Consider the following 25642-nt stretch of genomic DNA (forward strand, 5'->3'; position numbering starts at 1 on the left):
AGTGTCTATCATGAGTGATCATTTCACAGTGTTTGAAATCTCAAAAGTATAAACTTCGACAGTTGCAGTCAAAAAAAAAGACAGTTAAAAAAAATATTTTTTTATTCTATCTTTTTCAGGGTATGTTTGATCAACCAAAGTGAATTGGAAAGGAAATGGCAAATTTCCTTGGACTGGCCTTCAAAATAAAAAAGGTAAAATGTTAACCTGCTGGGAGTTTGTAAGAATGGAAAGTCCTGTAAATGACTTAGTGCAAAAGCAGCATGCAAGAATTCCCAGCTATTGCACCGTGATTATACTTGCAATAATATTGACTTCCAGAACTTGGTCAAACCAGAGGGAAAAAATCTGGATATTTCTGCAAGACTTGGGGAGAAAATGACCTTCCAGATGGCACATGGCATGACTGCTGGTGTTAAGGGTACCAGGCAAACTTGGTATCTCTCTAGTACACAGAATAGAAGAGCATGTACATTAAAATAAATAGGGAAAGGACAATTAAAAACACACATGATAAGACTGGCAGATCCACTAGCATTCAGTGAATTAAATGCACAGAGTTGATTAATTTACTTTTTCTGTGCTTAAACATATTGTACTATAGTTACTTACGTTAGCAAGAAAGGAGATTAACAAGATGAGTGATTGTTTGTGGTATTTTTAATAAGTACAATACTGCAGTAACAACTTCAATCAGCTTAAAGTCATTGCAGTGTGGTAAAGGCATAAGAAAGTGTCAAGCATTTTTAGTGTCAGGTGCCTGTGCTTAAGAAGAAGAGCCCAGTGGTCATCTTGTATAAGTTTTCATGCATTCATTTATGCTTGCTGAGAATCTGGCCTTTAAATGTAATGCTTTGACTTCAAATTTGGTCAAAAACTTTTTTAATTTGGGATCAGTTACTTTTGCAAAGCAATTCGGACTCATCTGAAACTGGATTATTAATTGTAGACACTTCAATGGTCTGATAGGAGAGTGCGACATCATGTAAATGGTCACACAATTTTAAATGCAGAAGCAAAATTTTTTTTTTTTTCATAAAAAATAGCTCTGTGCTTCAAGGCTACAAGGAAGTTAATTAGCCCATGTTCTAGTGAATAAGTCTGAATTAGAGCTTTCCATGCCATAAATCAGAAAGGGTTATGGAACTTTTTTGTGGTTTAGCACTGAAGTGGCAGAAGTTAACAGGGGGGAAGATCAATGTGCCATACACATCCTTCCTCTCTGTTATTAGAGGATGTGAATTAATGGCATTTACTATGATCAGTAGCTGTGGGTTAACTCTAAGCTTTACATAATCAGCTTCACGGATTTTTTTACCAAGACTTGCAAACTGAGAAGATTATATTGGCACAGTTTTGCTCTGTGAACAGGTTATCACAGCAGTTTAGACCAGCTCAAAGACCTCCTTGCCTCTGTAGGCTGTCGCTGTGGTGAGTTGCATAAACTGATGTTTTAGGTGGGATAATTTTCTTCTCAATCACAGACATTTTCAAATGCATTTTTAAGCTTTCCTTTTTATGCATTGATTTAAAAATTCCAAAAGAACACTTTTTTATAATTTTCCCTGTCCTTAAGGAATCTCCTATTCCTTATAAATCAGCTCCACCTAGAAAAAGGAGATTTTGCATGAACCTAAATGTTGTTTCAGTATGGCTCAGACTGCTCAGTCATTTATATCTTATATCAACCTTCATCAGTGAAAAGTGTATTGTTTTAATATTTCTTTATTCATCATCGCTTCTAAGGTCTAACAGAAAATGTCACTGGAACCAGATCCTATTTATTTTGGTCCAGTTGACCTGTTTCAACCCCAATTCTGCATGTCAGTTTTCTGCCTTATTACTTTAGTAGTGAGTGATCTACATGTATCATCACATCTCAGAAACTAATTTTGCAATGCAAAAATACAACAATGAGAATTCCCAAAACCTGGGTTTTGGTGTCCATAGGGAACCAACACACAGAGTATTAACAGGATGTACTAAACAATGCCATCACAAGGGAATATTGCCTCCCTTAAGGTTTGCAGGTGCAAATTCAGATTTTAATTTGGTGGCTCAAAAATGTTTCCTGGTACTGTTCCTTAAGACCTATGAGCATTTAGGGTGCTAAAAAAAGAAGTTTAAAACAGCCTTCAAGTCTGATGGCTGGATATATTCTAAGACACATATCCTAGTTAAGAAAGGTATTTTGAGTTACAATATCTTCCTTCTTTTTTTATTCTAAACTTCATTGTATCTGAGGGACACTGTGATTTGTGCAGCTTGATATATCTCCCTCAAGCTTAATTAAAACACATCTGATGATATAATAAGGAAATAATATGCCATGAGAGAGACTTAAAGGATCTCCACAAGAGTACAGGTAGAAGGATTAAGAAGTCCTCCACAGTTAGCTCACCAAGTGAAGGCAATTTTAAAATCTTGCTTTGATGCTTAAAATTTAGCTCACATTAGTTTTCTCTGAAGTGGGGAAAAAGCCTTTTACAACTATGAGTAATTGGAGTGCCATCTGCTTGAGGGACATTAACTTGCAATATAGCACAGACAGTTAATATGGATTGAAACACTGTCAAAGTTTTATGCCAAAAAAAATGGTTGAGACATTTTTTTTCTGGCAGAACACTGGCTCTTGGTAATTTATCCTAATTTTCTATTTATACAAGAGCTGAAAGTATAAGCATACAAGATTAATGAAGGTTGATTTGACTGCCCTCTGCTTCCTGTGCCTTCTACAGTATTATAAAGGTGGTAGATTGCTAATCAAGAGTCCTTGACACTTTGTCCAAACTCAGTGGTGAATTTCTCAGAAATTGTAATTACCTGCAATTCCAGTCATGATCTCTTTGACTATGAGTCACAGCTAAACTATTTGTCTTTTCCACACATCTTCCTTACAAAATGAGACCATGCTTATAAATAACGTTTCATTATACAGAGTACTCTTTCCTTCTTTCATAGTTCAATCTATGACACTTCATCAGTAGATGTCATGAAACTACAGATGGCAATAGTTCACAATTACACTTGTCTTATGTAACAAATAGGACACTAGCCTGTTTTCTTAATCTTTTAAAGATATCTTCATGTGTTACACCAAGGGATTACATTGCATTATTATTGTGTAGTATATACAGTGCACTGTGTATTGCACTTGCAGCTCAAGTTTATAGATCTGGATCATATCCACTGAACATATGTTCACCTGAGCTTTAGAAGGGTCTTATGGTCCTAGAAGTTCATGTCTCTTAAATGCCAACTATTCTGATCCAGCATAATGCTGCTGTTCTATAAACTCAGTATTTAAGCAACCCACTAACTGGATAAGCATCTGCAACCTCTGTCATTATCTATGATGTCCTAGACACCTGCCAAAAGTTCGATAAAAGATCAGGACTGGAAGAAGACATTCAGATTATAAGGATAAATAGGAAGAAGTTACAGGATATGTATAGTGGTAAAAGGAGATTAATATACAGTGAGAAGATTTGTCTCCATAAATATAGACATTCAAATTACCGTAGATGGGGTGAGATACAGAAAGAAAATTACCTTGCTGTTTCTTTATATCAAAGGTCAATATGCCTATAGTGGCTGCAAAGGTTTTTGTTCACAAAAGACATTTGCTATTGCCTTTATTTCTCCTTGCTTTCCTGTTCTTTCCTTCCTAGCTTGTCAGCTACCCTGGTACCTAAAACACTGTTTACATAGGTGCTATGAAAAGAGCTACTATTTTTATTCAGACTTTAGAAACCATTTTAAGAGAAGGAATTAAAAATAAAATGGGTGAGTCAATAATAATTACATAATGTTTATTGCATTAAAAACTCTTATAACCAGTATGAAATAGGTTGACTCTATTTCTAACTGATCTCCTTTGTTAATCTGTAATGACTTCAGGTTGGTTACTTCAAGGCCATGCAATTGCTTCTCCCTGGTGATCTCTGTTTGCACAGATTATTTCACAACAGTAGAAACTTTCTTCTCCTCCTTTATGCAGCATATCCTACTAAATACACTTGATTCATGTTTGGTGCTATTACAGAACATAGAATAACGGTAATAAATGGGGCCAGACAACTGCTTCAAAGAATTTTTTTAAGATGCAGTGATCATAAAGGTCATATCAGGGATGTTTGTAAGGACAGTGAATAAGCCAGTTCATTGAGTTTCCTTTCCTCTCCAGGTTTCTTTGTCCCTGACAGCTTTTCACCTCTTTACAAGACATTTCCATGCCGCTGCAGCAGCCTTAGGTCTTCTGCCCTTTAGTCTGTGCTCTGGGTTAGAAAGCATACAGCAGCAGCCTGACTTCCTCCTCCTTGCACAAGTAGCAGTAGTTTATTTTTGGTCTAACAACTGAAACCGATGGGTAACATAACAGTTAAACCTCAGGATTAGAATACATATCGCTGAATGAATCAATATAAGTTGATTTTTAAAAGCCAAATTAATATATGTCCATGGATTCCTTCATGTGAGCTCACCAAAAAAAATTGTCTTAATCTCATTTTCTGTCTTGCATTGTCACTCAAACACATCTTAATTTTCTATCAGTCATGCATTATGTACCAGGAATGCATTTCTGATTTCTTCAGCTATTTTGTGAAATTCTATGACTTTTTTTTGGGGGGGGGAGTAGTTCTATAAGAACAATTGATATTTCAGCAACTAGTGCTGAAGATGTTAGTTTAACATACGACAATCAGTGGATTGATTTTATCCAATCCTTTCTATGTGTGGATCCAAGTCAATGTTACTGCTACCAGTTTATTTTCAGATTCAGGAACATAGTGAAAATGGTCAGGAAAATGCGTTCTTCTACAATCACAAACAGGAGGTGCTATATAAAGAATATTGATGTATTCCCGTACAACAATCTGCAGAGAAGACTGAAGGCTACAAGGAAAGAGCAGGAAAGGTGGGGGTTCTTTCTTTTCCAGAAGCTCTTCAGAAGTAGACATTATTGCACAATCATTACAGGGCTTTTGGGGTGCTGGTCCATACCTTAACTACAAAAAGAATAGGAAATACCAGACATGCTTCCCCCAAAAACCTGCAAAAATACCTTTCCATTTCTGTCTGAGTTTAGAAAGTTATTTCCTATCTGCAGATTTACTGATCATTTTATCACTGAATGTTAGTTGCTGCACAACTCTTTGGAGATAATTTGCCTTTCAAAATTCATGTAGATAGAACCAAGGGTAAGTAGGGGTATATGCCAACTTGTCATTTATTCAGTTAAGTAAAAATATGCTTAAAAAATTTACTGTAAAATGCTCACCTTTGTTTATCTTATTCAATTGCTTTTCAGTCACCATTGAAAAACATAATAACGATTATTTGAATTTTCTGTATCAGAACCTGATCTTATAATTTTTCAAGGAGACAAATTTTTTATCTTATTCTTGAATTTTGAATTTGAATTGAGGGAGATAACTTGCTTTGTTCCTTGCACTGTAAAAAACTTTTTTTAATTAAGAAGATAATAACTTGTTTATAACTTTGTATTGTAAGACACCTCCAAACATGTGGCAAGTGACACCAAAAGACCTTGAGGAATATATGTTAAATTGGATTTACTATACTAGAATGGCTTTGTTCTTGTTCAGCTTTGTACAACCTGCAGCTGATGTTTTCTTTTACAATAGGCTTTGGGTTTCTCCAGAGGTCAAGAATAATCTTACTTTTGAATGGAAGAAAAGAGAATGACATTTTGTTGTCCATAACTTAAAAATTCACTTCCTTACTTTTACTTTTTATAAAAAGTGTTGGCATACAAGTCCTTGGCTTATTTTCAGCAGAGGTGTATGGTATCCTTTTTATTTTCTTTTTCCCATATACAATGACAGTTATACTGTATTGAGAGGAAGGCACAGCAGAAGATTTTATTTTTTTAGGCATGTTTTTCATTCAGTAACAAGCACAATTTCTGATGAATAGGAGAATGATCTGACACTGACCTGGTGTCTAAATCTTTCAGTCATACAATATTACAAGCAATGTATTGCAAAATTGAAATTTAAAGAAAAATTAGAGAGGAATAAACATTTTGAAATTGTCTTTAGTTTGAAGGCTAGGCTGATCATGAATGTGAGGAGCCCAGATTCATGGTTACCTGAACAGAAAGGATGTGGGTTTTAACATATTTCAGAGGTGAACCCTGAAAGAATAAAGATGCAATAGTTTCAATTTTTGCATGTTTTAACAATGGAATTTGAGATTAGACATGAGAAAAAAATATTTCACAATGAGAGTGGTTAAACACTGGGATAACTTGCTCAAAGAGGCTGTGGATTCTGCACACTACAGCTTTTTCACTGCCTCAAGTCCTGAACAACCTTTGAAGTTAGTTCTACTAAGCAGAAGCTTGGACTAAATGACCTGGAGGGTTCCCCACCAGCCTCAACTATTATTTTAACATTGCACTAACATTCAGAGCCCATAAACAGACTATGAGAAATCCAAATTCAAATCCATGTTAAGGGAGAGATCCCATATCCAATTGAATGCCAAGTCCACAATGTGCTTAAAGTCAATTTCTTCATTTCTTGACCCCTACATTACCCACTTATTATTAGTTGAATAAATGAAGCAGAAATTTTGTTGGGAACATCTGTTGATTGGGTCCTTACTGCACCTAATTCCTTTTCAGTCAGTTGTTTTCTTCATATTTCTTATTGAGATACTTACTTTTCTTGCACTATCTATCAAGTCAGAGCACCTAAGTTAATACAAGAAACGCCACCCTGAGTCCATCTCCTGTTGGCTATTGGTACCCCACCAGTTTGATTTCTTGGGATCATCTAGTGGTCCATGTTTGGTACACCAGGTTCTCATGTCTCAGAAATTCTCTCATTTTATGTGTTTATTTTCACTTGAAGTTCTGTGTCAGGGAGAGAAACCTGAGACACTATTAATTTTGCATCTGTGGTCCTAGTGAGTTTGTTGCACTATTATTTGGAAAGAATGACAACCAGTGTGCATTTGTACCATTAGAAACAGTTATTTCATTCTGTGTGATGTACCTGGCTGTGGTTTTTAGGGCAGCATCATGCTTTTAATTTTCTAACATTGAGGTTGCTTGAAGAATCAGAGGTGGAATTCCAGGTTGCTTTTTGTTAATATGCAGGACTACTCCATTTACTTTCACTCTGAAGTAGTTGAGTGCAAAGGAGGTAGAGGTGAATGCATCTTTCCAGATGGTGTAAAGAGGCAGAATAACTGTCTTTGTCTGTACTCCTGGATGTCTGGAGCCAGCCCTGCTCTACTCTGCAAGTAAGTGCCCCACCTCATTTACCTCATGTTTTGCCAGGTCTCGTTAACACAAGCACAGGTCACCCAAATTCCCTCTCAGTTTCAGGGCCAGAGCTGACTTGTAACTACCCAGGTCCACTGGTGTGCACAGCACAGCTGCCTGTCTGTCTGTCTGTCTGTCAGAGCCACCGCACCACTGTTCCGCAGCAAGGCATGCACACAGAATGCCAAAGCACAGGCAGGAGACTGCTTTCCCAAGGCAGGGTCTCTCTTCCCAGAGCTGAGAGAGATGAAGATCTCAGTAACCAAGAGCTGATCTTTCCTGTAGAAGTGAACCATTCATGTGCAGTGAGGAGGCACGTCTACCCATGGGCTGCATCAGTGCCGCCCTTATTCATGCAGGTACTGCCATTGTTTGGAGAGCTGCAAGGATGTGTGAGAAAAGCCAGGCTAATCCAAAGGTGCAACAATAGAAATTCAGATAATTTATCATTCTTCTGTCTTGTGAAACTGCCCTCTCCTCAAGCTGTTGGTGGTAGAGTTGGCAGGAGGGGAGAGGAAACAGACTGCCTGCTTTTCCCTAGGTTGATTTATGTCTGTTCACTGTAAACAAGACAGTATATATAATAGATGTGGGCTTCAATTAGACTGTTGTAAAATATGCAATTACAGTTACTAAGATCCCTTTCATGTCTGAACACACAAAGGATTTCAGGATTGTTGATGAAACTTTGTAAGGGAGTTAGCTGGTTTTCAGAATCTTCATTTATGTGTTTAAACATTTTTTTCATAATCAAAAATGCCTTCAAGTGCACTCTATAAAAGTTTGCTTATTACAAAGGTCTGGACAATGCAGGTGATGATTTTGTTTCCATTTTAGGCTTTTAAAATTAATTGGTAATTTCTGAGAAGCAATAGAAAAGCAAAATTTTCTCTGGCATATGTATGATGTAGGGTTATTTTCAGTGTGTGGGCCCAGTGATATGCTGATATGCTACAGATATGCTAGAGATACCATTGAAATTACAAGAACAATTTACTCGTATTCCACACAACCGTATAGTTGCTTTTGATAAGCAAAACAAAAATTTTTCCTGTGCCTGTGATCTGTTAGCAAACTGCATGTCTTTGTTGTGTGGAATTCAAATGGCTTTATATTCCTATTAGTCTTTGAACTCATGCTTTACCTTCAGCTGTTTCTAGATTTTGTAGCCAAAAGAGATGTTTTGCACATAAGGAAGGTGATGAAAAAATATTTGCTGTAAGCCAAGAAGAAAATTGACTTGTTCTACATGAAACAACTAAGTAAATGAGTTTTCCTCTTAACTCTTATTTCTCATCTGGTTTTTTTTGCTTTTTTTCTTCCCTTCCAAATCACCATATGAAAGCCAGTGCAGAAAATGAGTAGAGTTAAAGACTGTGACTGATTTTGTAGATAGCCCTTGTACAGGAAAGGAAAGGAATACAGCCCAGGAAGAGTTCTGTCTTTCCCTCCAGCACAGGGAGCTCAGCCCTGCTCTGTTTGCATCTGTAGCATGGTGCTGGCTCAGAGGAATACAGGAAAGGAAAGGAATACAGCCCAGGAAGAGTTCTGTCTTTCCCTCCAGCGCAGGGAGCTCAGCCCTGCTCTGTTTGCATCTGTAGCATGGTGCTGGCTCAGAGGCACCCAGCCTGTAAACGCCCCAGTGCTCTGCTCCTGTAGCATCAAGGTTATTCCTGAGTGTAGCACTTCATTAATGTCACTTAATTAGAGAGGACAGTACCAAAACAAACACAGAATTTCTGAGTTGTGTGATCCATGGCAAATGTAACTAGTGTGTTGTTCATTGGCAACAAGGATTTGTTTCTGTCCTTTATGCACAGCTGCTCTGAGCTGCAGAAGTATCTGAAAGGGGGCTGGTAAATCCTTCAGCACTCAAACTGACCTCATGTGACCACCCATGTCTCTGCATCACATTTTTCAATACTTTCATGGGCTCAAGATAAGTAACTTGCAGTGAATATGACTAGCTTGGGTTTTTGAGGGTGGCTTGATGAATTCTGCACAAGGGAGAAGAGATGAACCTTTTTCGGTGTGTGATGTGGCCTGGGAGCAGAGTGGTGCCTTTGTTACTCCTCACCTGCCCTGAGAAGCCCAGATGACCCAGACTGGCTGTGCACAGAGCCAGCTCTGAGTCTTCCTATCCAGGGCATGATTAATCCACCTGGATTTGATTATAAATGGTTAATCCTCTTGGATAAACCACAGATGATGTGGACTGACTAAGCCCCTGCTGCATAAGAAATATTATTATTCATTGACTCTAATAGCAGCTCATGTGATATAAAATAGTATAGTCTGTTTTGCCAGGAAAATAAACAACTAAAAACATAAAATGGAATTGGGTTTTCATCTCAACCATAGATTACATCTAGAAGGATTTTTAAAAGTGGATTTTGAAAGATTATTTTAAAATAATCCTTACAGTTTGATGGGATTTAAATTTGTATTAATTTATTTCAAAAATGTATTTGAAGTCCTTTGAAAAAGTAATTTTCTTTATTCTTCTGTTGCATAAAAACTTACCTTCCAATTTGTATTGGCCAAATGTTAATTGATAGTTGTTTAATTTTCACTATAGCTAATATTGATTCATAATGCTGTGCCATTCACTTCAGTTCTATATATAAACATAGATGAATTATGAGAAAAACCTGTAAACATCAGATTTTACCTAAGCCTCAGTGTTTTCTGTCTGATGGAATTAGAAACCCACCCTCCAAATACTGCTTTTATATCACTTTTTACAGAGACAGAACTGAAGAAGAAGTACTTTTAAATAAGTAAAACACAGTTCTATTGTTTTAGTATTTCTTTTGTTACTCAAGGAAAGGTAGTGAAAATGTAAATGTTTTTATGATGTTATTTGATGATTACCCTTCTTATGAGGTTAGAAATGTTCATAAAACATTTAAAAGATGCTGGAAATTGGAATAAAGTGTAGGAAAGACTGTTCTGTGGGTCCTCCAAAGCCAGATTTCTTGAAGTATTTCTTCCAAATGTGTTAAATGAGCCTTCCTTGCATTCATGAATGTGTTCTTTCTGATTCCTACTAGGACTATAAATTTCATATTTTCCCTCTGATTTCATAAAGAAGTGAGTGCTATGGATCATTGAATGGACATAAAGCTTGTAAGTAGGTGGAATTTAGGTCTGGGATAGCAGTGTGGGGAGAGGTGACTCATGTGGATGGCACAAAGGTATGTAATTGGCACAGTAATTCTGTATTCCTTGTATGGTAAACAGGTCACCTCAGTTCCAAGGCATTTTCCTTCCTTCCCTCCTTCCTTCCCTCCTCCCTCCTGCCTTCTTTTTTTTTTTTTTTTTCTGGAAAAAGGAAAATACTTTTCTGTGAAGAGTCAGAAATGTAATTGGGAAGCAAGCTATCAGGCAGGAAATTACATCTAATTTTTTTCTGGATGAACTCATCCATGGTGAGTAGAATAAGAAAACAACCCTTTGTACAGATTTTTGTTCAGAAAATAAAGAAGCATGTGGATAATTCTTCATGAAAACACGCTTGGGTGATCCGGAGTATCAAACTTGGCAGAATAATGAGATATCATGTTTTAGACCCTTTACATTTTTTCCAGCTGAGAAGAGTAACAATACCATACAGAGGTAATTTCATAATCAGTTCAGGAAAGGTGATGGAGTCCTAACCTTCCAGGCTATTATTTTTTATTGAAGACCAAGAGAATTGCTCTGTCCTGATGTTTACAATAACTTAAAGGCCAACTAGATTGTTCAGTAATTTAGATTCCACTCATGTAGGCAGAAAACAGTCTATCTAATTTGAAGTTATTTCAAATATGCTCTCTAATCTCATGTATTGGTATAGGAATATATCATTTTCTAATCACACCTCTATAAGCAGATGCCTCCATGACATTAATATGGTTTTCTGTTCACAGCAGTTATACTCCTACAAGACCCATTGTTTTAGTGAGATATTTTAATTTTTATGTAAACATCCTAATAAAGTGAGAATAGTTCATAGTTCCTAAGGGTCTTTTGCTGTTATAAAATTACACCAGAAACACAACAAAACCCCCAGAATTACTTAATGCAGAGCAATCCCTCCTTCCTTATCCATCACACAACCACTTCCTTAGTTTCCAGTCATGGAAAGAGGATCATGGAGGGAGAAAACCACACCTAGCCATGGTCACAGCCCATCCATGCCCTATTGATTTTGTGTGATGATGGAAGCCTTCTGTCTGGGCACCAGATTGAACTTCCTGTGCTGCAGGCAAGAGTGAGGAGGTGCAGCGCTCCTGGCTCTGGGCAATGGGTGAGTATTTTGCAGTACAAGACTTCTATGGTTGGCAAATTTAATATGGTTTTCAGCTATCATACTTAACTTTTAACACTTGGTATTTATCAAGAACTCCACCTGCTAATGATCCTGAGTCACTGCTGATGTTTTTTTGGTTCTCTGTGCTTTCATAAGGCTTCCCTAATTTTAATATTTTTCTTCTTCTCATGAGGAAAGTTTATTGTATTTCTAACGTATTTTTACTGAATGAGAAGAACCTGGGCTACACTTATCCCTTCATGGTGAGGGAATTATGATTGATTGGATGAGGCCTCCAATATCCCAAAGTAAGTAGCTTGTATTGAGATTCACATACACTTTTTTATTTGCATTTTCCCATTGATGTTGCTCCCAACCTTTCCTAGTCTTGAGGAAGCAAATGTTTTTTACATAACTATATGAAACTGTTGTCTGTTTCTCTGGACTACAATCAGCTCTGGATTGCTGGTGTCCTGGCAAACATTTACCCTTGGAGTAGGAGTGGTATAGAAATATCCTATGCTGTTGGACATTTCCTCATAGGAGCTCTAACAATGTTTTCTTTGGCTTCTGTGAGATGCCTACTAATGTCTCATAGGTCTCCCCACATTTGAAACTTTCCACAGGTTTTGTGTGCCTTTGAGGTAAGGTTTCTCTACAGTGTGATGATGTTAACTCAACGAGACCCGGCCACGCCAGTTTTCCTCCTGCTGGTTACTGGTTAGCACTCTAATCAGGTTTGTTAGAGTTTGCCATGAAGCAGTTTGCATTTCTTAGAACCTGCAGATAACTGATGTCCTCCTCCTCTCCCCTCCCTTTCCCCTGAACCACGTAGGTGTCCCTCCTTTTGCCCACTCTCCATCCAGTGATTTTAGCCATCATACCACTGGGCCTGTGGGCTTTGTGGGGCATCATTGTAGCAAGGGGAATTTTTGCTCGAGGTAGTGACTCATCACTAAGTCATATAACCAGCTTGCTTTCTGAAATTACTTCATTCTTTGAAGGGGTTGGAGTTAATGCTTCCCTGTTGTGCTAGACTGCAGGGCAGCCTTCCATGCTCTATGTACAACAAATGTCAACTAGAGGCATTATGATTTTAGTCAGTTAATTGTATTTATGGACTAAATCTTCTGTTTGTTGCTCCCATTTATTCAGAGGAGAGCTCATCAGAGTGGAAAGGTGTGTTTAGTAGATAAGTAAATTTTGGTCTTGCACCCTCCCTTCAGAAACAACATTTAACTCAGGAACTTGCATCATGTAATGTAATGTAGTCTTTGTGTAACAGCTCTGTGTCAGACCTTGTGGCCTCTGGTGCACCATATTTAGAGATTTTCAGAACAAGTGCCTGTATTTGAACCTTAGAAATCACAGGTAATATGAAGCCCAGAGGTAGTAGTTTATTAGCAATGTTATTTTCATTTCAATTAGAACAATTAGAGCAAAATAAAATTGAAGTAACTAAATAAAGAAGTAGCTACCCAAAGGATATGCACGCGGTAAAAAATTGATTGCTTATGAGAGACTGAATATTTTCCATTTGGGTGATTTGGCACAGTTTTTCTAAAAGATTAGTATTTTTTTTATGTGTGCTCCTGACGCCTACATGACTGCAAGTTTCAGTGTGGGTCAGCAGAGGTTATAAGGATACCCACAGTAAAAAATGTTAACATTAGTAAAATCTATTACAAGCCAACATGTAAGAGTGTGTATTCCATTTGTTTTGTGGTTTTAGGAAATTTTTTTACAACTTTCTCTCTATTCCTGTATTATAAGCAATTATCTATTTTCTTACGATAACACTAACTGAATTTTCAAACCTTTTTAGTTGAATTTAGATATTAGTATGAGTGCTTAATGACAACAGAACTTCATTAATCAGTGTTAATATTTTATGACCCTGCACACTGAATTTCTTGTGTCTTTGGTTTCAGATTAAATAGAATCTTTACACAAGAAAGCTATTTCACAAGAAAACTAAATGTCCTTACAGCAAGGTTTAATTCTTTCCTGACATATAAAATGAGAAATGATAAATATGATAGATACATTATATCATGATGAGGGTAATTTCTTGAGAAATTTTGCAAAAGCAGTTAATTTTACGTTTACTTATGGATGTATATACAAATCATATTGCAATATAAATCAGAGTTAATGTCAAAACAATTTACCTTGAAACTACTTTTCACTTACAAATTGCAATTCTGAATGCATGGAAATTATGAGAAAATACAAAAAAGGGTCAGTTAGTGGGGGAGTAAGTGATTTGATACACACCATTCCATGAAGGGCTATTCATTATCATCAGTAATTAAAGAATTTCTTTCATTAGTGAGTGTAAATATATATCTATAAATAAACAGTTATTATATGGATCACATCAAAAAGCAATTCTTCCCTAATACTAAAAATCGAAGGTTCAGAGTCCTCTTTACAGTTAGTTTTTATAATATCCTGATTTCAAGAGAGACAATTGAAGTCAGTAACTTTCTTATTGAACTTAATTTGGGAGTTTCAAACCGCAGCAAATCACAAACCAATCTTCATTTGGTCTGAATTATTCAAAAGGAAATGAGACCTAGTAGAGTGTTCCTGTCTTCTGAATCTGACATAGAGGCAATAAAAAAGCACAGTTTAGTTCAAGCTGGTATTGAAACTGATTTACACTATCAAATAATGTGTGCGTCACATTTCTTGTTGCATAGATATTAATGTATATCATGAACTCAGCTCAGTTTATATCTGCATGGATTGAGTCCAACAAAAGAGGCATTTCTTTAAAGCTGTCAGGAAAACAAACCTGTTACCACATAAAAATACATGCAGCACTCTGAACACTTTAGTTTAATGAATTTATTTTGCTGTGCTTATCCCAGGCTGTGAGGCAGCGGACAGTGATTTATAACTTGCAGAGCCATAGGCCTGATAGGATGATGAAGGACCATTTCTTCTCATTATGCCAGCAGAGCTTCTTTTCATCTCTTCTCTTATTCTCTGTTCATTGTTTGCCCTTGGCATCATCAGTCACCAAGCAGTGCAGTTTACAAACATTGTTTTGGCTGGCAGAAAATAAATCGGTCAGCCAATGATGTGAAATCTATCAAATTCCTACAAAGCTGCATCTTGAAACCCCTATTCGAGCTGATCCATAGTTTAGGTAACATTTTACTTTTAAGAAATAGATTCTTCCTTCCTCACTCATTACTCAGAGCAAGATGCATTTCCTTTAATCTTTCAGCAGTCAAAGGCTGACCAACTTCCAAGAGCCGTAGAGACTAAATCATTTATCTCTGAACCTTTTTTGCTTTTGTTACAAAACCCACATGGACAACTTTATGGAGGCATAGTTGAGCAGTGTTTGTCACTACTGTTGTCTGCAGTGTTGTCACAACCAAATGTGAATAACAGCCAACATGGGGAAAATAGCTGAACTTCATTGTTGAAAGCAAAACATACAAACCAGAAAGGTGACAGGAACAGATCTAAACCCAGAAACAAACAATTTTTCATGTTTATCCACTTGAAGTCATTTAAACTATAAAGCCCTGTTTGTTTGAGTGGTTTGGTATAATGCACAATTAAATCGGTTGTCTGCAAATGACTGCAGCTGCTGAATGGGAAATTAGGTGCTTGTAAATTTTATCCAAAAAAATAAATAAATCTGGATTACAAATCTGAACAAAAGTAGACACACTGGTATGGCTTTCCTTAAATAATTGAGCTATTTGGTGTAGCTGTTGTGACCATAATGTGACTAGATACACACAAGAATTGAGACATGAAGAAGATTTGCAGAATATGAAGGCTGGAAGGCATAGTGCCATGCATATATGAATTTTAGACTCTTGGGTCAAAGTCTTGAAAAATATCCCCTAACTATCATTATTGCCAGCTAGGGGATCACAGACTGAGATGAAGAGAAAAGTGATTTACTCTGCTAGTCAACTATATCTATTTTGATGTGTGTTTGAATGATTTGAAGTTTGATGGGGCTTTTTTAATGGTAGCCTTTGGAAGTTGATGAACCTGAAGTTACTGCTACATCTGAGTTTGAAGGTAAGTATGAAAGGAAAACATTTTTTTCAGTGTTCTGACCTTTTCTAAGCTCCTGTTAACTGGATTTACTGTTTATAGCCCACACAGTGGTGATAGCAATGATTAAAGTCTGCCACAATAAACCTAAGGACCTGGATAGGCATTTTTCAAGAGTTTTGCTCTGCACAAATTTCTCACAAGTGTCAGTACTTATTTGCCATCAATAACTGGAAATTTAAATGTGCATAAAAAAGCCAGAAGTAATAATTTAAATGTTCTGAGTGATATTTCTTAGGTTTGTAGTAGCTTGCATGTGTGTGTCCCATGCTCCTTTTCTTTACCGGCAATGCCAGGATTATGACGCATCCCAAGGACCAGGGTTTTAGGCATCCCAGGCTGTGTCCATATGTATCACACTCTTCAGTCTCCACCTGTGGGACATTCCTAGCACTGCTGTACAGAGCTGAGGGTTTTAAGCTGATCTAAACCATTTCAATCTGCAGAAGGCTGAGCCGTGGGATGCTGCAGGCTCAGCACAGACGACTGTAGTGCTGTCAGAGCCAGAGCCTTGGAAAGTCAGGTCAGGAGGGAGCTCTCTTTCACCCTTATGCACCCTTATGTGAGTCCCGTGGTCTCTACCTGTCTGAAGTGGGTCAAAATCAAAATAAACTCCCCAGTCCCGAATCTGTCATTTTTTTAAATTCCAAATATTGTGATCAAGCTGCATTAGCCAAGTGTCTAAGAACATGCAAGTCCCTCAAGGACCAGTGAAGAGTTTACCTGTCCCACCAGTCTGGGCTGTTGAGTATTTTCAGACCTGCTGTTGATTCAGAAGGGGTGGGATACAGCCACCCCCACCCCAACTGCATCAGTTTATTTCCTATTCTGAAATGTATCAGCAATCAATAATTTTAATTTGATAGCAAATATTTGTAGAAGGAAAGACTTGACTGAAAGTCCCTCAGAATGACAGAATTCAGGATGAAAAATACATTTGTTGTAAAAAACTTGGGGGCTCTTTAGTCCTTTTAAAGTAGCAAAGTAGGGAAGTGTGCTTTACTCTTGCAAAGTTTGATTAAGTGCCATATCTCTCTTGTTTCTTTATTTTAAGTCATCGGACTGTCACAGCTGTCACAAATCTGTCTATCCAACTGTCTAAAGTATTTGTTTTAACAAATGACTTTGTGCTTTGGCAGCTTCCTCAGGCAGTGAAGTTGTTAGATTTTTAAATTACTGTTTGGATACTTACAAGATTGGCTGCTGATGTCCATTCAATTTGCTTTTTATCTTTCTGTGAGTACAGTAATTTTTACTGGGTTGATTTAATATTTTTTGAGGAATTTAGACAGCTACTTTTCTGGTCCTCTCAAAGATCAGCAACTCTGGAGATGACTTTCTTTCTGGAAATGTTTGAAATCAGTGAATACTTATTGAAACTTCCAAAGTGATTCAAATAATTCCATGTACAATTAAGTTTTTATGACTCCTTCTTTATTTTAGAATGTGTATTTTTTTAAAAGCAACATTTCTAAAAGCCTTTTTTCCCCTCTTGAGTACACATCTCTCTTAAATCATTGTTTTCATCTTATAGGTTTGCAAATGATACAGGCAATTACCTCTATGAACTTGTAATATATATAGGAGGCAGATACAGATGCTGCTGTTGAAGTGGTGGAGAATTTACTTTATTTTTCTTAGATTAAGGAGCAATATTTTTCACAAACAGCTCTAAGTCTAAGGAAATAACTGATTGTTACAGGGCTTTACCCGTTTCCTTTATTGACAGAAGGCAGAGGTGGTAGTCCTGCAGAAGAGAACAGATGAGTTCAGCCATCAGATAGATGTCCCTGAAGAATCTTTGGAGTTTTTCACAGGAAACCTTGCTCTGGTCAGCATTCATTGACTCTTGGTGGAGCAGCTGTGTGTTGATGGATTCCTTTGAATTGAAGGTACAGCCAGAGGCAACATCTTCCTTCCTTTTGAAAGAGGATTTTTTGGTAGGATTTCTTTATCAAATTGAGGAGCTTCTGTGCTAAGGGACCTCTTAAAAGTAATTCATCTTTTATTGGTACACATATGGAAGTCTTGAAACAGCTATGACTTTATTAATATTTTGTTCTTGTAAAGGTATGAAGAAAGACCATTTTTCTCTCTATATAAGTGAAGATTCAGTGGGGGAAGAAGGACTAGCTTCAGGATCTGAGTTACTAGATGCTAATTCTCAGAATTAAGAAGTCCTTTACAAATAAATAGCTGCAGTCTCACTTCTCCAAGGGTTTTATTCTGCTTAATATATGAGATATTTAGATCTAAAAATTGTAGCTCCCATGATGTTGAATTGCCATGTTTCAGTCATATCCTTCCCAATTAATATAACATGCCACCCTTTATTTAAACATGGAAGTGCAATTTGGCAGCAATGTACACACTGCTATTGGTTGTAGAGGTTGCAGAGTCATGCAGGACTCATATCTGTAATTTTTTAGGGGACCACTCTTTAGTCTGCTGTGGGCATTGAAGCAGCTGAAAGTTCTTTGGATTCAATATATGCAGTATTTATTGCTTTACTGTTCAGCATCTGTTTTTCATGCAACATATCCCTGTGTCTGCAGGGAAAAATCTATGGCTAAAGTTACATAAAGTCTTGGATTTAGAGTTTCCCAAGTACATCTATATACAAACAGCATCAGCCTATGAAGCTTTTTATAATTATTGTATATTTTTATTTTACTAACCGCTATAAACATCAACATGATTAAAATATTTTAACCAATTTCTGAACACCACTAGAATCACTGTTGGAGTTAAGGACTCTTTGCTTGTGTTGAACCTTTCAACATGACACTAGAAATAGTAGTTTCAAATTCTCACAGGCTTTTAAAAGTTTCTCCCTTTTTTATTCCTTCCTCATATGAAAGAGATACCTTTTGAAGACTCATGCTTTCCAGGAAATTAGTATTCTTCACATCTTCCTATCACTGTCTAAAAACCATGCAGCTCTTCATATTAGAAAGCCTCTGTAGACTGTTAATTTTAGCTGATGATTAAAAAAAGCACAAAATGTTAAGGCCATCATTGTGCTTTTGCAATGACTTCTCCTCATGGTCTGTTATATTTCTGCCTAGTTTAAGCTGTGCTGAAATGTTTTCTGTATTTTCCCTTTTCCCTCTTTAGTCTACGTGCCTTCATTCTACTTTCAGTCTTCTATCTCCAGTCTGGTCCCATGCCGTGTTTGTGGGTCAGGATGAGGGACAGCAATATATCTGACTTCATGACCATAGTTAAGTTTATAAAATAACAGGTAAAAAACAAAAAGGATTGAAAACGGTCTTGTGAAGAGGAGGCAGAAGTTCTTTAGTGTTAGCCTGGCCTGCCCATCAGCAAACACAATCTGCTCTTGCCTCACTTGTCCCTATCCTGTTTGAGAGATAGAATTGTAGAACTTGTTGAGGTTCAATTTCTTTAAACCAACACAGGTCAATAAATTGGAAGACTACAAACAAAAACCACCTGTAAAGTTCCTTTAAAAAAACTGTAGTCCTTCAGAGTATATATTAAAGAAAAATTTTGTTTTATCCTTTTCTCATAATAACCTTTTCTAACTACATTTCACTCATTTTTTCTCACTGTGGTTTTTACAATACTGTATTTTTATGTGCCTCTGTGTTCCTATCTAAGATAAATATTTCAATATAAAAAATGTCAATGGAGTCTTTGAATCTGTTTTAATCTCTTTACTTAAAGGTTTGAACATTCAGCAAGGATTTTTTTGTTTTGTTATACTTTGTTTCCAAAGGTAATAGGAAACATCTCATAAAATGCATTTTATGTTGTAAGCTTAAGGCTAGATGTTATTATTTACATCCTGTAATTTGTTGGGAAAAGAGGTAGCTTAAATTAATGACATTAGTAATTCCTCTTGTAAATCATATTGTAAAGGAAGTAAAATAAAAAATTGCAATAAAATCCATTTCAAGTATAACTGATACACCTCAGGTTGTATCTTTTAATTATCTTTCCTCAGCAAGGAAATGAATATGGTAATGTCATAACTCCAGTAATATTTGCCTGGGTGCTTGACCATTTCTTTACTAAAGAAATTGTTGTATCCCTGTGGCAGCCAGGGTCACGGAGATGGAGAACATCCCTACCAGACCTATACAGACTGCTAACACAAAGTAAGTAGGCTTCTCCTGTGGAAAAACTGACAATTGCTCTGGAGTGAATTTTCTATACCCTTCACTTTTAAATTGAACTGTCAGCAGGCACTATACTTAACAAGCCTACTTTATATGCTATTCATTAGATGTCTGCTAATAAATGACTGACAAGGCAAATCTGAAAGATTTCATCAGTGATCTGTCAAAATGCAGCATGATTAACTCTCAAAACTTAGAAGTTACTGTCATGAGGGTTGTCAGTTTGAGTTCATTTGTTTGCTTCACTTGGTTTGGCTGGCAAAACCTATCTTTGTTTAAAATCATGCCTCTGGGACTATCTGCCTGGTTCATTTTGTCTTCAGAATGGCTTTCTAGCCAGTGCTGGAATCACGTACTTCTCACTGAAATGGTATTGGAGCAGATACACCTGACTTCTGGGAAAGACACAGATTTCCACTTCATTATGGCACTCTCCCCTAGTCTGCACAAGTGTATGATTTATCCTTTAGTGTGTACCACTCACACAGACCCATTTCAGAAGCCAGGGAAGGTTTGGATGTGACACCAGACTGGTCAAAGCTTGTTGCAATCTTTAGATTTGGTGCTGGTTCAAGTAACTTTGAATCAAACCTTTGCCCATGGTGTTTTGTGAAGACGATTTTTAGACTCTGCTGTATGAGGTAGAAACTGTGATTATTCTTGTGCGCTACAGAGGGATCTAAAACTCATGCTGTGACATTCCTTTAACATTTTCCAAGGTGTCTTTAAATTAACTGCTCTGGAGAGGGCCAGGTGCAGAGTCCAAGCAGAGGCCAGAGAGCAAACCAACAGCTGGGCAATGGGGTAGATTTTGGTTCTTGCAGGGAAGATAATTCCTTAATCTTCCTTTGCTATGGTGTATCTCTCACAGACACACACAGCCATATCCACTGTAACATCCGTGTATCAATACACTGTATCACCAAAGGATCCTGTACAAGAAATGCTGCGTGTAACCTGCTCTGAGATGGAACAAGGAGGCCAAAATAATTCTATTGTTTAATTCTAAACATTGATGCATCTCCCATTCTATCTTTGGCTGACAAAAATACCTCAGTAGGAGACTAAGTCCAAAGTATTAACTGCTCAGCAGGAGCCCTTGAAATCCCTTTAAACCAGTTAGGACATAATAATCTTGTTTCTTTGTTGGACTGATTAGATTCTGTTCCGTAGCATGTACTGATTCTTCTAGTAGAGATTCTGCATGGGGAACAAAAAAAAAAAAGAAGGTCCTACTCTAAATGTAGAAAGGATGTGTTTCACTTTCATTTAATCCAGAAATTATTTGCTTAGGTGAAGGTCTTACTATAGAAAACTTATTCACATGGAAATTTATTAAGAAATTCAATGTTATTCCTTCCTTTTTTAGACAGGCTGTAGCATTAAGAAGTAGCCAACTTACAGGTCAAAAAATGCAGCCTTATCTTTCTCAGGATTTTGGTGAAAGTCAAGTGCTATATTTAATAAATTAAATTGTTGGGTTATGCCAGAAATATGCAAAAGTTTAATTTCTTTTTACAAGTAACATAGATTTATATTTGCTTTTTATTTTTAGTTTTCCAAGTAAAGTAGTTAGGAACAGAGATTTTCAGTTTTTGCATCTTTTCCCAAATGTCCTGGCCTGCCTTTTTATCTGTTGTTTTTTTTTTTTTTTTTTTTTAATTTATAATGCAGTTTTCACACTTGAAATAAGATACTGCTACGATCTTGTAAATAGGAGATAAAATACTAATTTTTTGAGTGTTTCATCAACTTTCTAAGATGTGAAAATATTTCATCATCTTTTTAAACACTCATTAATTCATCAGGATTACTTCTGCTGAAATAAATTATGCACATAGCTCTTTTCAAGTATTAGACTGACAACTCACACCTTTAAAATCCAAGCCTTTTTAAAGATGGGTACAGTCTTTCCCTTCTTCCAGTCACTTGGGTCTTCAACTGACTACCTTGACTTTTCAAATATCGTAGAGAGATGCTTGGCAACATCAACCATTTCCCCCCTCAGGATTCTGGGCTACATCTCATAGCTTTATGTACAGACATTTATGTGCATTCAGGCTCCTCAGGTTGTCATGAACCTGATCTACGGTGGGAGGCACTTTTCTCCCCCAGTCTCCATCCTGCTGTTTATCCTCTCAAGAGATCTGGGAAGAGAGGTTGCCCCTGAAGACTGAGGCAAAGACTGTTGATTACCTCAGCCTTCTCCTGATCCACTGTTACTGGTTTGTTACTGTGGTTTTTTCGGTGAGGTGCGCCTACTTTCACCTTCCTTTTGTGGTTACATACCTATAGAAGCTCTTCTTGTTATTCTTTGAATCCATTGCCAGGTTCAGTTCCAGCTTCTCCTTGGTCTTCCTCTCCCCTACACAACCAAACCACTCTATACTCTTCCAGGGTATATTACCTTGCATCCACTCCCTGTGTTTTGGCATCTTTCCTTTTGCTTTGACCAGCAGTTCCCTACTCAGCCGTACTGGCCTCTCTGATTTTTTGCTCGTGGGAATTGCCAGTTCTCACTCTGTGGAAGACTTCCTTGAAGGTCTGCTGTTTCCACTCCCTTGTCCCTGAGGGAAGTCTCCCAGTGCACCCTATTGACTATACCCTGGAAAAGCTGGAAGTTTGCTATCCTGAAGTACAGGGGCCTAACTTCACACCTTTGTGAGCCATATCCCTCAGGCCTGCAAACTCCACCAGTGCAGCAGCACCACAGCCCAGGCTGCCTCAGGGCTTGATGTCCCGGTTACCTGCCTTGTGCTGGTCAGATCCAGCCCTGAATTCCCTCTGGCAGAGCTGTCTGTTGGCTGGCTCCAGGAGTTTCCCTCCATGCATTCCAGGAGTGCCCTGAATTGCCCACAGCTCCCTCTGCCGCTTCCCCAGCAGCTGTCGGGGTGGTTGAAGTTCCCCAGCAGGACAGGAGTAACTTTGATTACCTTGTTTGAGACTTGGCCCTACTTTGTGTTTCTTTTCTCAGCAATGCTGCCTGCCTGATAAGTCCTTCTAAATATAGATGAAGAAGCTAAAAGATCGCATATCATCAGTGAACACAGAAACATAAAATCATCTTTGCTTCCTCTAAGCAAATCTGGACTTTAAATCAGGCAGACCCCCAGCTGCTTTACATTTCTATCTTAAGAAATAGGAATGTGATACATGCTGAGAAACTCTGACTGCAGGAAGCTGTTAAAATAATGAGCAATTTATTTGGAGGGATAATAAGGGTTTAGGTCTGACTGTCTGCAATGAGGAAAAACAAAAATAATACAATTTAAGTATATGAAATCATGTTGGTGTGAAATCAGTGTGGATGTGGTCAGAAATAGAGGATTCTAAATATGCTTCCTGTTCAACTGTATTGATTAAACCAAAATTTTTAGGTAATATACAAAGGTTTTGTATTAGGAAAACAAAATTATTCTACAGTATTTCTTCTGTTTGTGTTCCCTTTATTGCATATATCTGAAACCTTTTCCTTTCACCCCTGCTTGCCTTGAAATAGACATAATTTTCAAATGATCCTATTAAAGCCTGTGAGATTCACTGAGGTGGATAATGTCTGAAGGGCTCAACTTTCAACTAATATGAGTTGGTTTTGAAAAAGGTCCACATTAGATTAAAATATAGCTTTTTTGATTTAAAAAAAGTTGCTTTTTTTCCTAGGTACAGTCAATTTATGCAGAAATTGAAATATAAATGCTTCTACTTTACAATACATTTGAATCCTTTTATAAATGTCTGTATATCAAAATCCCCCCAGAGTATATTTTTGTATCTTTATCTGTTGGGGTTATGCAAAAATTCTAGGGAGTAATTTTGTCATCCTATTATTCTCTGGATAACAGCAAATGAAGATGCTGGATCAAAGTATTCTACTTTTATCTAGCTAAAAGTCAGAATAATCTATAATATAAAAGGTAAAGCATTCTTTTTAGGTTTCATGAGGTCACAATTGTGGTAACATCTACTTCACTGTGTAATGTACTGTCAAGTCACCTCAGATACACTGGGAAAGGATTTGGCATGGTGTCACCTGAGATCATTATGGTCAGGACTTACTCTCTCTGGCTTGGGGGAAAAAATAGACAGTTGTAGGAAGACACTGGGGAGAAAAACCTCAGGTTTTGGTATTTCTTGTTGGAAAACACAAGACCATTTCAAATCATGGCATGGTTAAATTATGCCAGTAAGTACCACAGTGGTGTAAGGTCCACCCTTCATAAAGAACTGTTACAGGTTTTAGAGAAAAACTTAGATTAAACCAGAAAAGATTTTGTTCTAATCACTGGAATATGTTGTCCAGATGGAAGGAGGCACCACGTGTCTCTTTCTCAACATTTTTGTAAGGAATTAAAATTGGAATTTTATTCTTATATCTCATGAGACATTTGTTCTTTCAGATAGTTCTAAATTGAATCTTCCTCTATAAGACTGTTATGATGATTTTGTTTCTCATTTTCCCACCCTTCCCAAATCATCTTTAACCTCACAACTGTTGGATGGGATTGGAATCAAATTTACTTCAAAAAACTCCCCATGAGGTTATTCTTCTGTATTCTAGCCTGACATAGAAAGCAATCAAAATCTCACATATTTGCATTTACATGATTATCATGCATATTTCATATAATAATTTTGCTTGAATACTTTTGAACATGTATTGTTAAGAACATGTGGACCCACAGGAATAATCTTGTGAGTTAACACAACTAATGTAATGTAAAGTATAAATATAGTATAAATTATTGTAGTTCTTAATACACACAGAATGACCAAATCCAGCCCCAAATCTCAAGTTTGGAAAGGCCTTTATGTTCTTTCCTTACAAAGAACCATTTATTTTGTATGATCATCCTGAGGATATGAGCTCTTGCTCCTCACTCCTTTGTGTTATGCTGCTGGTGTTAACAATCCTAAAATTCGCATATTTTTATATGTGAATATAAAACATATTCACATATAAAAATATTTACCTTTTGAATTCACATATTGAAACATATTTTTAGGACCCATATTCCTAAAGTTATCATGTTATATATACATCTCATTTAAATTTATATATCTCAGTGGTAATTAAAAAATTTTGCATTGGTTGCATCTAATAAAATCTGACCTTTTTTATTCTCCTTGGTACTCTGTGCAAGTCACCTTAAGTAAAGTCTTCACTTTGGGTAATACAAATTCAAAAACAAAGCCTGGTTTTGTCTAGGCAGCTCATTTCAAGCTAATTGTAAATGAAATAACTTGGCACAAGCAACTCCTTCTGCTGTTGTGGGCCATTCTTACCAAATCAAACTAAACTTGAAAGTCATCTGTTCACAGGATGACAAAGAGCTGGAAGTTTCTCAGGTTAGATTGACATTATTCTGGCTTCTGTTCAGCCTTCTGGTTTCTAGTGGAGACAAGGTAAGAGCCCATTGGGAGAGGAAACAAGGCTTCGGGTTTTTTGATTTATTTTTTTCATTTTTTCACTTATGTATTTATGCAACTATCAAAAAAAATAGCTGTTAGAATACCAGTTAATCCCAAAATATTGAGGATAAAGTGACAAAAAGTAATTCTTTTGCTGCACGGGTGGTTGGTGGCAAACACAGCAGGAACAAGAGCAAAGCAATACTTTGTTCATTTCAAGAGATCTGCAAGTCTGCTGATAGTGTCACCAGAAATATTTACAGCTGAACAGGTAGAAGCAGAGGTCTTCACATTAGTTTTTTTTTCCAACCTAGCAAAACTTAATCTCTAAGATCTGTATCATTGCAGCCGTAATTCATAAATATTTTTAATTTTTAAACATGCTCTTAAATTAATTTTTAATAAGAT

Source organism: Melospiza melodia, chromosome 5, assembly GCF_035770615.1.
Source record: "Melospiza melodia melodia isolate bMelMel2 chromosome 5, bMelMel2.pri, whole genome shotgun sequence".
Classification (NCBI taxonomy): Eukaryota; Metazoa; Chordata; class Aves; order Passeriformes; family Passerellidae; genus Melospiza; species Melospiza melodia.